Below are 12554 nucleotides of genomic sequence, written 5' to 3'. Positions count from 1 at the left end.
CCATGTCTCACCCTCGGCTTATACACGAGTCAATAAGTTTTCCAGTTTTTTGGGGGTAAATTGGGGGCCTCGGCTTATATTCGGGTCGGCCTATACTCGAGTATATACGGTATTTATGAAAAGGAAAATCCACTTTGTACTGAAAGTGCACTTGGAAGTGCAGTCACTCTAAATCTAAGGGGTAGATCTGAAATGAGTGGAAGCTCTGCTGATTTTAGCATCCAATCATGTGCAAGCTAAAATGCTGTTTTTTTTATTTTCCTTGCAAGTACCCCCCCTCCCAGATCTACAGCAATTTCACTTCCAAGTGCACTTTTAGTGCACTTGCAGTGCAAAGTGGATTTTCCTTTAGTAAATAACCTCCAATAAGTTGTAAAAAAGAGTCCTCAAGAAAAAACAAACAAACACAATGATAAAGATGGCTAGTGGCAAATAATCGTTTTATCTATGCTCCACCATCAATTGTGTGTGAGAAATGCAAACTTGCCAGATATCTAGATTAAAAGAGCCTTGATTTTGAGTTAGCGCCAGACTTTTATTTCATTTTAAAATGATTTTTTTCATTGTCTATTTTTTCCCACAAAAGTGGATACATGGTGCAAATTTCTTTCCTGCAACCACAATGCAGACAGTGCCGATGGGAATCCCTCCTGCCGGGCAATTGTCTGGGCACAGGCAGGGGGAAGACTGTGATCATCGCTAGCGACTATAGGAGCGCCTAGTGATAATCACAAGAGAATGCAGCAGGCAAATTGTACCCTAGCTAATCGATTGATCAACTTGGTACATTCAGCCTGCCCATTAACACTTCAAATCTTGGCCGGTTCCTGCTGAACCGGCCAAGATTTGAACCGTGTATGGCTGGTCTTACCATTTAAAACAAAACTAGCAATCCTATTCTTTACAGCCAGGGAAGCTGATATCTTAGCCTCCGTTTGATCATTTGATAGCTTAACAATTCGGTTATCATTCGCAGCATGTCCGGAATGTAATGCCTTGTACACACGGTCAGACATTCCGACCACAAAATCCGATTTTTTCTGATGGATTTTGTCCGAAACTGGTGCAGTCGGATAAATCTGATCGTTCTGAACGTGGCGACGTTTCGTTGCGTACGAAGAGACTGCATAGAGGCTAGTAGCCAATAGCTTTGGTCTCGTAATTTGATCTGAGCATGCGTGGCACTTTATCCATCGGAATTCTCTACAAACGATCGGAAAAAGTCAGATCGGATTTTTTTGTTGAAAAATTTTAGATCCTGCTCTCAAATTTTTTTCCGCCGTAATTTCCGACGGAAAAAGTCGTCTACACACGATCAGATTTTCCAACAATATAATCCGAGCGGACCTTTTCCGTCGGAATTTCCGACCGTGTGTACAGGGCATAACTGTTTTGGGAAACAGGTAGATCTAGGGTTGCCACCTCATTCCCTTAAAACCAAACACATATTAATTACACAGGTTCTGTGGCTGATTAAGGTGGTAATTAAAGTAATTTGGTGCCTTATCTGCATTAAATTAGCCTCAGAACCTGTGTATTTCATATGTGTTCTGTTTTAAATGGATGAGGTGGCAACCCTAGGTAGATCGGTGGGGTTAGTTCCACTTTAAGAGAAACATTTCAGCTGGAGTTGGACTGTGAAAAGTAGAGCACAAATAGGGAATAGTTTCTACAGTTTTTCATGGCATCTCAATAGCTGAAAGAAAGGGTAAATGATAATATAATAGTAAAAGCAGTGAAATATACGTTGTAACAAATAATAACCTTTTTTGATGTATTATACATAGTGTAGATATTTGCAGCTGCGTGTGATGTAGCATCAGATAACTTCAACTTTGATCTCATAGATAAAATGCATTACAAATTCAGAGCTACAAGGATTCCGTTTCTGAAGGTTGTGAATTCTAAATGAATAAAACAAGCCCTGGCATGTCCAATTTTACATCAGCCTGAGTAGACAACCATTGTACACCGTGCGAGGAAAATAAACTCATAAATAATACTATCTATCTAAATAATGGAACAATAAAAAGGACACATTCTTGTTGGAAGTAGAAAAAAAGTTATTGACACTGAAATAAAATCATTAGACTGAGAATTAGAGTTAATAAAAATTAAAAGTGATATCTAAAATCCAGAATAAAAATGTAATACAGGCGGTCCGCGGGTTACGAAACCCGTTAGGAACTTTCCTCTTGTTTGTAATCCGAAAATTTTCGTAAGTCGGCCGCGCATGCACAGAACAACAATTGCAGACATTCCCAATGTTCCGTCGAACGCCGTTTGGCACATGAGCGGCAAATTACTGACATTTCCGACATTTTCCGAGGCTCCTGCGCAGAACGGCAGATGGTCCGCACAGAATGTCAGAGGGTCCCCACAGCGCCCTGTTTGTAAGTAGGAGTGGTTCCTAAGTCGGGCGTTCGTAAGTCAGGCGTTCATAAGTCGGGGACCCCCTGTATGTTGCATGCACTATATGACCCAGTCTTAGTCCGTAGGGTTCAATAATGAGTTGGTCCACCCTTTACAGCTATAACAACTTCAACTCTTCTGGGAAGGCTGTCCACAAGGTTTAGGAGTGTGTCTATGGGAATGTTTGACCATTCTTCCAGAAGCGCATTTGTGAGGTCGGGCACTGATGTTGGACGAGAAAGCCAGGCTTATAGTCTCCACTCTAATTCATCCCAAAGCTTTTCTATTGGGTTGAGGTCAGGACTCTGTGCAGGCCAATCATATTCCTCCACCCCAAACTCACTCATCCATGCCTTTATGGACCTTGCTTTGTGCACTGGTCCAAATAATTTGGTGGAGGGGGGATTATGGTGTGGAGTTGTTTTTTCAGGGGTTGTACTTGGTTCCAGTGAAAAGAACTCTTAAGGCATCAGCATACCAAGACATTTTGGACAATTTCATGCTTCCAACTCTGTGGGTATAGTCCCTTCCTGTTCCAACATGATTGTGCACCAGTGCACAAAGCAAGGTCCATAAAGACATGAATAAGCTTGGCTGGCCTGACCTCAACCCAATAGAACACCGTTGGGATGAATTAGAGCAGAAACTGCAAGCCAGGCCTTCTCATCCACATCAGTACCTAACCTCACAAATGTGCTTTTGGAAGAATGGTCAAACATTCCCATAGACACACTCCTAAACCTTGTGGACAGCCTTCCCAGAAGAGTTGAAGCTGTTATTGCTGCAAAGGGTGAGCCATATTGAACCCTGCGGACTAAGACTGGGGTGCCATTAAAGTGTCCCAATACTTTTGGTAATATATATACACTGGTAATTTAAAAAGGCATCAGATGCCTCCTCGCCACCCAAAATAAAATAAAAAAGTGTTTTTGAATTGATAAAGGTGTTTAAAGGATCCTTTTACAAGTTCACTAATGGAAGAGCAAATCTATCATTGATTCTAATGGTGGCAGCCCTTGCAATACCCTGTTGTATGTCTAAGGTGCCCTTAGTAATTCATATAATGCTGGTTGGGAGCCACTATAGTAGACAAAAATCAACAACACATACAAACCAATCAAAATTCATTTTTCCTGGTCAGTATTAAAGGTACATGCAACCAATTGTTATAGATTACTAACTGTTATATGTAGATAACCTTACATATTCTCATTGGTATCTACTCATTTAAATAAAATATTTCTTGAGAGTGACGAATACATAGGGTTCCAATGGTGACATTCCTCTGAAAAAGCTAGTTGCCTGGCTGTCTTTGGTTTCAATACTTTCTGAATAATTGACCTGAACCAAACATGCAGATCTCTTGGATACTTTGTTCAGACAATATGAAAGCCCAAATCTGGAAAAAAATGTAATTATTTTTGCAGTGGGGATGTGCCTTCACTGCAAGGGTTAATTTCTTGTATTGTCTAGGGGAGAGAAGAAACCATTTTTCCTTATCAGATCCTCCTCTCCCTCAGCAGGTGGTGCTCCCCATGCTTCAGTGGTGTACTCTCTTTTGACACCTACATGTCCAGTGCAAGGTTATTGAGCCTCCTTTGAGCTCAGGACGTTACACCACTAGAGCATGGGGAAGAAGATGCAGTGGGGACCAGTGGAGGACAGGGTAGGTAAATCTTCTTTTATTGTTCCCTTAGACCTAAACTAGCAATTAACCCTTGCAGTGCAGACAGAGCCCCACTGCAAGCGTTTTTTTTAGTTGCCTATAGTTGGGCTTTAAACACAGAGGAAAAGCATGATAGGATTGTATGATAGGAATTGTAAGGTCAGCAATGGCAGCCTCTATATTCCTTTCACTAAAGGTTTCCCTTAAAGCGGGAGTCCGCCGGGACTCCGCGTTTTTTTTATTTTTTTTAAAAGCCAGCAGCTACAAATACTGCAGCTGCTGACTTTTAAAATAGTGACACTTACCTGTCCAGCGCGCCCGCGATGTCGGCACCCGAAGCCGATCTGTAGATCGTTTCTCGGGTGCTGCCGCCACCATCTTGGGTAAGGGAATCAGGAAATGGAGCCTTTCGGCTTCATTTCCCGGTTCCCTACTGCGCATGCGCGAGCCGCGCTGCGCAATAAGGACGGTCCCCGCTGCCTCTGGGATCTGTGTGTTTTCCCAGCAGGCAGCGGGCCACTTGCGGAAAGGGGCGGGCACTTGCGGAAAGGGGCGTAATCTACGCCCCTTTCCGCAGAGAGCTATCCCGGAAGTGGGTGCATTTACCTGGATTATCCAGGTAACTGCACCCCCCTCCCCCCTGAAAGGTGCCAATTGTGGCGCCGGAGGGGGGGAGGATTCCAATGAGCGGAAGGCCCATTTTAGGGTGGACCTCCGCTTTAATAGATCTGACAGACAATGATAAGTGCATATGTCACATTAGTCATATGCCTTACAGCCCATTCACACAGGGGCAACACGACTTGTAGGCGACTTGAGTCAGGCAACTTGGACACGACTTGAGTTAAGATCACAGCGCGACTTGGGACGACTTCAAAACGACTTGTGATGACTTCAAGCGCGACTTGGGACGACTTACAAGTCGCCCCAGGCCAGGCGACTTTTGCCGAGGCCAAGCAGAGAATGAGCTCAAGGGGGAACTCCACGGCAAATTTCTGAAAAAAATTTGACGTGGGTTCCCCCTCCGTGAGCATACCAGGCCCTTAGGTCTGGTATGGATTCCAAGGGGAACCCCCTACGCCGAAAAAACGGCGTGGGGGTCCCCCCCAGATCCACACCAGACCCCTATCCGAGCATGCTACCCGGCCGGCCAGGAAAGGGGGTGGGGACGAGCGGGCGCCCCCCCCCTCCTGAGCCGTACCAGGCCGCGTGCCCTCAACATGGGGGGGTGCCTTGGGGGAGGGGGGGCGTGCGGCCCCCCCCACCCCAAAGCACCTTGTCCCCATGTCGATGAGGACAAGGGTCACATGGGTTGATGTCACATGGTAAGGGGGCGGGGTCACCATGTGACATCAACCCATGTGACCAACCCCTGTGACATCAACCCATGTGACACCGCCCCATTGTCCCTATATAAGTGGCAGCGGAGCGCGTCCCTGGCATTGTGGCCGGAGAGAGCGTCGTGTCAACATCTCCTGGAGAAGAAGAAGAAGAAGAAGAAGAAGAACGGAAGGCGGCGGCGGCGACAGAAGACCGGGCCACCGCCTGCAAAAGAGCTATAAGAAGGCGCGGTGGCCCGGCAGAAGAACCGAAGAGGGGGACAAGACCCCCGAAGTCGGGAGAAGAGGCCGGCGGCGGGGAGGAAGAAAGCCGGACTCCTCCGCTAGCAAAAGAGCTACAAGAAGATAGCGGAGGAGTCCGGCGAGAAGACCCCCGAAGACGGAAGACCCCCGGAGCTGTGCAATAAAATATTTTTTCCCTGTGTTGTGTTTTTTTTTGTACTTTTTTTCCACAGGTGAATGGGTAGGGGTACATTGTACCCCATACTCATTCACATAGGGTGGGGGGCCGGTATCCGGAGGCCCCCTTATTAAAGGGGGCTCCCGGATTCCGATAAGCCCCCCGCCCGCAGACCCCGACAACCAACGGCCAGGGTTGTCGGGAAGAGGCCCTTGTCCTCATCGACATGGGGACAAGGTGCTTTGGGGTGGGGGGCCGCACGCCCCCCCTCCCCAAGGCACCCCCCCATGTTGAGGGCACGCAGCCTGGTACGGCTCAGGAGGGGGGGGGGCGCCCGCTCGTCCCCACCCCCTTTCCTGGCCGGCCGGGTAGCGTGCTCGGATAAGGGTCTGGTGTGGATCTGGGGGGGACCCCCGCGCCGTTTTTTTGGCGTAGGGGGTTCCCCTTGGAATCCATACCAGACCTAAGGGCCTGGTATGCTCTCGGAGGGGGAACCCACGCCAAATTTTTTTCAGAAATTTGCCGTGGAGTTCCCTCTTGAGAGCTGATAATTCTGTCAAAGTCGCCTCCGTATAGACGGAGATCCGACTTGGAGGCGATCTCCATTGAAATCAATGGGTACCGGTCGCCTACAAGTCGGATAGAAGTAGTACAGGAACCTTTTCTGAAGTCGGAGCGACTTCAGTAGTGTGCATTAAGACGGCTCTCATTCACTTACATTGCTTTTTAAATGTTGTCCGACCTGAGGCGACCTGAGGCGACTAGGGGCGACCTGAAGTCGGATCAGGAGTTGCCCCTGTGTGAATGGGCTCTTACTCTCTTATTAGAAAACAGAATCAACTACCCCAATGCTTCAAGATAAATTCATATAACTTCCCTTAGCTCATACTCTCTTTCGTCATGTTTAAAAAAATGGGTATAGATGTCTGAGCGACAGTGGATACAGTAGAACAGCACTGAGAATTAGTCTTTCTGCAAAAACAGACATATTTTCGGCCAACTTCAAGTCTACTAGTAGATGGTAGTACTACTACCATTATTGGCACATGATTGGCACATTTTTTTTAAGCACCAAGCAGATAAAAAAAGACCTAAATTAATCTAGTTATTTATGTACAAGGGTTCTTAAAAAAGGTTTCCACACTTTTGTAAACTCTGTTAAATATTAAAAAGTGCGGAAACTTTTTGAAGACCCATCGTAATAACCACTTGAAGATCGAACGGTCACACCCCCTTCCATTCCAGGCCATTTTTCAAGTCATGCACCATTGTACCCAAATGCATTTTATAAAAAACATTTGAGACAGATAGAGCTTTCTTTTGGTGGTATTAAAACATCACAGTTTTTTTGTTTTGTTTTTTTGCTTTATAAAAGGAAGAAACACAGAAAATTTTAAAAAATCAGTTTTTCTTTATTTCTGTTTTAAAACACATTCTGCTATTCCTCCTGAGTATGGAGATAGCACAGCCTAACCACATAAAGAGGCTCAAAATCCAAGGATCACCTTCAGGCTTCCTAGGGCAATAAATTACTCATCTAAATTCCTGACTGCCTATCACATTTTTGAAGGCCCTGGGGCACCAGGATGTTGGAAACACATACAAAATTACCACATTTTTAACCCTTTCATGACTAAGCCTATTTTGGGCATTTGGTGTTTACAAGTTAAAATCCATATTTTTTGCTAGAAAATTACTTGGAACCCCCAAACATTATATATATATTTTTAGCAGAGACTCTAGAGAATAAAACGGCGATTGTTGCAATATTTCATGTCACACGGTATTTGCGCAGCGGTGTTTTAAACCCAACTTTTTGGGAAAAGGGACACTTTCATGAATTAAAAAAAATGAAACAGTAAAATTAGCCCAATTTTTTTGCATAATGTGAAAGATAATGTTACGCCGAGTAAATAGATACCAAACATGTCACACTTTATAATTGCACGCACTCGTGGATTGACGACAAAGTACGGTACCTAAAAATCTCAATAGGCGACGCTTTAAATTTTTTTAACGGTTACCAGGTTAGCGTTACAGAGGAGGTCTAGTGCTCTCTGATGATCTCGGCGATACCTCACATGTGTGATTTGAACACCATTTACATATGCGGGCACGACTTCCATATGCGTTTTCATTGCTTCGTGAGCTCGCGGGGACGGTGGGCGCTTTAAACATTTTTTTTGTTTTTATTCATTTTATTTATATTAAAATGACTAAATTGTTTAAAAAAAAAAATGTGATCACTTTTATTGCTGTCACAAGGAATGTAAACATCCCTTGTGACAGTAATAGGTGGTGACAGGTACTCTTTATGGTGGGATCGGGGGTCTAAAAGACCCCCCATCCCTCCTTTACACTTCAATGTATTCAAATCACCGAAAACGGCGATTCTGAATAACGTATATTTTTTTAAAACCGGCGCCATTGGCAGCCGAGTAAACGGGAAGTGACGTCATGAGGTCACTTCCGTGTTTACTATTAGGATACTGGAACGAAGCCGATTACGGCTTAGTTCCAGTTCCTCCCCAGTAGCCGGAGGCGTCGGATCTTGAATCGGTGCTCCCAATCGAGGAGCACCGGTAACAGCGGTGGGAGGCGGCGGGAGGGGGGGACGTCCCCTCCCGCTCCTCCGGCATAACAGCGGAGCGGCTTTTAGCCACTTCGGTTGTTATGGCTGGATTCCCAATCGCCCGCTAGAAAAAACGGTACCGGGATGATGCCTGCAGGTGCAGGCATCATCCCGGTATATCCCCCGGAAGCCGAGTATGCAGATCTGTGTACGCTCTGTGGGAAGGGGTTAAAGAAAATGCTCAACGTATTTTAGAAGCATAAGAAGTTCTTTGAAAATGTCCCTTTTTGCCACAAGTTTTTGGAAAGAAAATGAAAAATTTTTTTTTTTTTTACAACGTACACAAACTTGTCAATTAATAAGATAGTTCTAATGCACAGCATAAGCACACTTGGAATTACACCTGAAAACACATTCATCCATCCCTCCTGAGTATGTTGATTCTTTTTGTAGGGACCCTTTCATCCTCCGAATCAGAGGACATTACTGAAGCACTGCTCTCCATGGGTTCATATTCTGATTCTGAAAGTAAGAGCTTCTTCTCATTACACTCATCTGTCATACTCAGAATCTGAAAGGCCTCCTCATTTGTGAATATTTTTTTAGGACATAGCATTCAGGACACTGCTTCTGGTATGTTGATTATCAGAACGTTGTTGCTGACTTAAATGACTCTGCTCCCACTGGCGTGACTAGCATTGCTGGCTTCACTGACTCTATTGACATTGGAACTGGTGATGGCGTATACTGGTCTGGCGTTACTGATACACATATGCAATCAGAAACATTGGCTGGTGGCACTCGGCTTGTGACACTTATTTGTGTCACTACCAAAGAAGTAAACTGTTGCTGTCTGTACTAATGAAGCTGCGACAGGGAACACTGGGACAGGTGACACTGTAAGCTGACTTCACTGGTGTTTTTGTGTAAACAAATGTCACAGAACACTAAATCACTCACAGGATGCTGAAAATGTCTTTCTCTTCTCTCACAGACAATGTGTGCAAGAAAGGAGAGCCAATGCTTTCTTTGTTTAACATTTGACATTACCATGATTTGACAAAGCAATCACATGGTAGAGGACCATTTTCATTGGTCATGTACCTGGAAATAACAGAGCTGCGCACTCTACCATACATGCATAAGCAGTCAGAGCGGAGGACATACAAGTATGTCTACTAGCGTCGGCAAAGTGGTTAAAATGACAATACAATTACCAAAAAATTCTGTCTTAATAACAGAGCTTGCCCAAGGGGTTCAGCAGGAGGGTGGTGCAAAAATGGAAGGATCTTTGACCTATGCTGCTAAAGTAGTTTACATCTCATGGGGAGTGGGCACAGAGTGGCCTATTGTCAGGACCTAGTTCACTTGTTGGTGGCACTGTGGTTCCCAGAGCTAAAGGACACCAGAGGGTGTTTTCCAATAGCCAGCAGATCCCAGTAATCAATGATGCCTGACACTGGCAGCTGGTAAGGTAAATAACCCTCCCCTAGCTTCCTTCAATGTGTCAGTGTTTTTTTCCTGTCAGCCTTATTCTTGGTTGTGGATTGATCCTGTTTCCTGCTGTTATCTTGTTACCGTTCCCGTCCATTACATGCATCCTGTACCCTCATTCTGAATGGGGTTTTGTTTCATTACTAATAAATCTTACTTAAATTGTACCCAGTCTGTTCTCTGCTTCCTTAGGTGCTAGTCATCCATACTCTTGCTGGGTATCCTAACAACTTCTCACTTCGAGTGCTACAGAACCTTGTACCAACACTTCCAACACTTCTTGATAAGAGCATCCCCATGCACTGTAACAATCATAATGGAAGAAGCTACATTCTTAGCAAATAAAGGGCTTTGTTGCTTAAAAGGTGTCATTAGTGAATATGCTTTGGAAGGGGAGAGCATGGGGTTATACTATTCCAAAATTATCAGTTCGTGGGCTGGCTTGGCTTATTGACCCAACTGTATTGATTAACTACAGTGTAGTTTGCAAGGAGGTCCAGGATCTCTATGTGCTGTATGGTGTGCTTGCTGAACAGAATTACAAATATTTTGCTAAGTAAAATAGTTCACACATATGTATTTAATCTGTGTTTTTCGATTTTTGATTGCATTTTCACTTGAACATAAGTTTGACACATGAGAGATGAACTTAAACATGATCTAAAGCCAAAACCTATTACTTGTTTCGTTTTGGGTAGATTATGAGGGTGTTTTAGCACCTGATATGTTTAACTGGTTGTCAGGGGAGGAGGAAAGACTGAGATTTCCTCTCATATTCTGTTCTAGCTTTAGTGTAGAAATTGAAGGGACAATTCTCTAACAGGACAGAGACAGTTAAAAAAATACTGACAGGGGTTTTATCCATTCCATACACCATCCAAAAGTACAATAAAAGTTTTGGTTCTAGATATGCATTATTTATGACTAAATAAGTATGCATATATTACATGATCCTTATTTAATGTAACTTGAAAGGTTAAGAGAAAGAGAATAGTGCAGGTTTTCCTTGTAGCTGTGGTGGTGACATCATATGTCACAAGGTGTAGAGATGAATAGAGATGGTGTAGAGATGAATTGGAGCAATTTTTTTCTTTAGCTGATTTGCCAATGGTTTTGTAGGTCTAAACTGGTTCTCAGTGCAATACCAATACAATATAGTACCGTTATGTGCTTGTTGATGAAACTTGTGTACCCCTAACACAACATTTTACAATGGGGACCCAGCTTTTCATTTTACACTCGGTATATAAAACTACCATACAATTATACCAATGGGGAAAGAGGGATTTTTACATATGTCCCAAATGTACCCGAGATCACAAGGATTTATTACACATTATGGAGATTTCCAAAACTGACTAAATACTGGATGGAGATAATTGACACTATCTCATCGGTATTTGGCAGCACTGTACCTCCAGATGCTCTAATGTGCTTACTAGGAGCACTAGATACAGACGTGTATCAGTCAGTCATGTTCATGGCAAAGACGAGACTATTGTATGTCACACGTAAAATGATTGCACCCAATCACCAATAATCCACCAATGAAAGAATTGAGGATAGAACAGATGAATACCACTTTGATGTGAAAAATTGATGTATCAACGTCGTAACTTGCCTAAGAAATTTGAAAAAATATTCCAGAGTTGGTTAGAAGTTTTGGGACTTGATTCGCCACAACTAGGGCTTGCTAGATTGCTTCAAATGTAATAGTGTATTTTCCTAACTGTCAGGACCCAGAGTGGAGTGAAGTGTCTGGAGAAAAAGGTGTAATTTGGCACTTATTGGTTACTATTGTGAGCTTCACTGTACTAGAAGAAAAGCTAAGAATCTGTGAATTATATAATGACCTGATGTTATTTAGGTATAAAAAGAAAATGTAAACTTTACTGGTTAGTTTACTGTCAGGTCACCTTGAGGCGAGGTGACAGGTGCACACCATAGGGATCAGGAGTGCACCGCAAGGTTGTGGACCCTATGGCTGACTGCTGCAGGCGGGGGACAGATCCCACTGGGGTTAAAGCGTAAGATTCCCTGGGGTGCGGAGTCTAAGGGCCAGCAGGTGTTCACCAGCGCCTCTAGTGGTGAGGATGGACTTGGCTGCAACTGGCTCCAGGTCGCGACCCCCAGGGTCCCCCAGCTCACACCCACAGTAGGCAACAGGAGGATAGGGATGGTGAGGGACAAAGCCAAGGTCGGGGTCACAAGCAGACAAGAATAGTCGGGGACACACCAAAAGGTCAGGATCACAGGCAAACAGGGATAGTCAAAGACACGCCAAAGTCGGTAACGGAAACCAGTAGCAGAGCACATGGCAGGAAACAGGAAGCTAACACACAAAGGAATACACAATGGTTGATCAGCACTGATGGCCTGCAGTGCACAGGTTAATATAGGGCTCCCTGATAGGGCCTGGGGTGGAGCCATGCTTAGAGGAGAGGTTATAAAAACCACCAGGTGGAAGTGGCTGGCCTCTTAGTCTTAACACATGAGGGGAGGTAAGCAAACACAGGAAGATCACTGCATAACCATGACAGTACCCTCCCTCTTACGAGGCCTCCCCCTCCCCCGCCTGGGTCCAGGCTTAAAGGGAAACTCCAGATGGAACCTCCTTAACAGACAGGGAGCAAAGACCTCAGATGCAGTGATCCAAGACCTCTCCTCAGG

The sequence above is a fragment of the Lithobates pipiens genome, unplaced genomic scaffold (genome assembly GCF_037356315.1).
Source record: "Lithobates pipiens isolate NorthernLeopardFrog02 unplaced genomic scaffold, aLitPip1_a1.2 Scaffold_8, whole genome shotgun sequence".
Lineage (NCBI taxonomy): Eukaryota > Metazoa > Chordata > Amphibia > Anura > Ranidae > Lithobates > Lithobates pipiens.
Note: the sequence above shows the minus strand (reverse complement) of the source record.